Raw genomic sequence first — 2,752 nt, forward strand, 5'->3', positions numbered from 1 at the left:
TTAAATTAAGTAATTAAATTCAAATGAGATGAAATGGGAAATGAGAGGAGAGGGGCATTTGCACGGAGGCCAAAGCACATTGGCAAGGACAGAAGGTGGCTTTATCTGTGACTTCTGTTGGCGTGCCAAGCCTCTTTCTAGCTGATTCAGACTCTCTCAGCCAAAAAAAAACCCCAACCCTCTAGCTTTCTGGCCAATTCCATTCTCCTCTGTAGCTTTTGTTTCTAAGATCAGGTCTGGCCCCAGGCAATAGGGTAAAATAGGTAAAATCTGTGTCTGGCTTCCCTCCGGTTATAACAGCAGAACTGGTGATTCAGGAGTCAGCAGGTGGAGGGGGAGCGTTGAAGCCGTAGGTGACGATACTGAGGAGGGAAAGTGAAGGGCAGAGCCTCCGAGGAGCCTTGCTCACTCCACAAACCTTCATCGCCTGTCCCCTAAGCCCCGTGAGTAGACTCTGAGGCCCCAAAGGCACACCTTGGCCAGTCAAGAGAGCACGTCGCGCAAAAGGCCGGTGGGGTCACATGAGCAGTTGATGTCTGAGGGAAGGACATCGAATTTGGTGACCAAGCACATAGCTGAGGAAGCAGTGTCAGTAAATCGGAGGGGGTGGTGGAAGGTAAATCGCAGGTGTTTTACAAGGACGAAGTGGTGGTAAAAATCCAGAGATGGTAAAGGTGTATTTGCTCAAGAAGATTACAGGTCACAGAGAAAGATGTCGTATGGTTCAGAGGTTAGCAGGTGGGAGGGCCAGGTCCTGTCTCATTTCTGTCAGTGAACAGAATTACCTGAATCTGATTTTAAGTGAGTAAGACCAAGTCATGGTTTTCAAATGACAGCACGCATTCGAATCACCTGGAGGGCCACCCGGCTCCCACCCGCAGTTTCCTTTTCCGTATATCTGGGAGGGGGCCTGAGAACTGGCATTTCTAACAAGTTTCCTTGGCCATGAAAAAGAATGAAATCTTGCCGTTTGCAATGACATGGTTGGAGCTAGAGACTATAATGCTAAGCAAAATAAGTCAGTGAGAAAGACAAATACCATACGATTTCACTCATATGTGGAATGTAAGAAACAAAACAGATGAATATCAGGGAAAGAAGAGAAAAGGGAGGAAAACCCTAAGAGACTCTAATGATAGAAGACCAGCTGAGTGTGGCCGGGGCAGGGGTGGGAGGAGGAGCTAAATGGATGATGAGCATCAAGGAGGGCACTTGTTGGGATGAGCACTGGGTGTTCTACGAAGTGATGAATCACTAAATTCTATTCCTGAAATCAATCTTACACTCTATGTTAACTAGCTAGAATTTAAACAAAAACTTGAAACAAACCAGAAAAAGAGCATGAGTTCTGAAATCTGAAGACGAGGGTTCTAATCCCAGGCCTCAGTTTCTCCTTTGTTAGCATGGGAACAATTATATGGGAACTTTTAGTTGGCTGTGAGAATTAAATGAGATCATATATACGAGGTGCTTACACACAGAGTAAGCACTGAATAAATGGTAGCTGGCTGTGNGTGTTTTTGAACCAGTTTGAGTCACCATATGGGGCTCAAGGTAGCAAAACATTTCTTTGAAAACATCTTCTATCTCAGAACTCACCATTCTCCCCCCTCCTCACTGGTAAGGATATTGAGATATGACCCTATTTCACATAGAAAAAAAATGATTCTCAAAATTGGTGTTTTCACTTCCTATCTGATGTACCATCCAAAAAGCTTTCCTTAGAAGCAGTTTTTTAGGTGTGCATTTTAAGGTCTGGCTCCAGACTGAAGCCTACTAAACTTACTACTGTTGTAGAAGAACAATTGTGGGGGCGCCTGGGGGCTTAGTCCATTAAGCATCCAACTCTTGGTTTCAGCTCAGGTCAGGATCTCACAGTTCATGAGTTCAAGCCCCTCATCCGGCTGTCTGCTGTCAGCACAGAGCCTGCTTCAGATGCTCTGTCTCCNTAAAAGAAAGAAGTATAGAAATTCCTAGCACCAAAAAAAAGAAAAGAAAAAAGAAATTCCTAGTGTCTTTTTTCATGGGATTAATATAAAAACATTGCCTGCCTGCCTTTGCCTGAGCCCGTTGTGCAGGGCACTACTGACAGTTATTTTATTGATCCAGTACATGTAAGTGCTACACTCATATTTATCACTAGACATGATGGTGTCCTATATAAATTAATATGTATCCTAATAACTGCTTCTTCTTTGTTCTTGCTCATNAATAAAAAAAAAAAAAAAAACAGAAGATTGAGTCCCAGCCTTTAAAGAACTTATGTTTTAATAGACATGCTCTGAAAGAAATAATTCAAGAATAATAGCAAGCACTCAAGTAAGTATTACACTGAGTACTGTGGTCCTGTGTTGCACCTCATGGTGGGGAGGGAGGCACAGAGTCTAGACTACATGCTTGCCCTTCAAATATATCCAGTCACGTGAGGGAGATAAGACATAAGAGCATGAAAATTCAAATTAAGAAAACAAGAGTTAAGCAGTGATTGGGGCACCTGGCTGGAGCATGCAACTGTTGGTCTCAAAATCACGAGTTCAAGCCCCGTATTGGGGATAGAGCTTACTTAAAATAAAAAAATAAATAAATAAAAATTAAAAAAAGAGGGGCACCTGGGTGGCTCAGTTGGTTAAATATCTGACTTTGGCTCAGGTCATGATCTCATGGTTTGTGGGTTCGAGCCCTGTGTTGGGCTCTGTGCAGACAGCTCAGAGCCTGGAGCCTGTTTCTGTCTTTCCCACTCTCTGTCCTCCCG

The 2,752-nt window shown here is 43.6% G+C and overlaps 1 protein-coding gene across 1 annotated transcript in view; it reads left to right on the forward strand.

Annotated features, from left to right (window-relative positions):
• GRIA3 (glutamate ionotropic receptor AMPA type subunit 3) overlaps positions 1-2,752 on the forward strand; it is a 273,791-nt gene that overhangs the window by 203,044 nt on the left and 67,995 nt on the right. The gene's annotated exons all lie outside the window — the stretch shown is intronic.

The sequence above is a fragment of the Crocuta crocuta genome, unplaced genomic scaffold (genome assembly GCF_008692635.1).
Source record: "Crocuta crocuta isolate KB4526 unplaced genomic scaffold, BGI_CrCroc_1.0 scaffold482, whole genome shotgun sequence".
In the NCBI taxonomy this organism is placed as follows: Eukaryota; Metazoa; Chordata; class Mammalia; order Carnivora; family Hyaenidae; genus Crocuta; species Crocuta crocuta.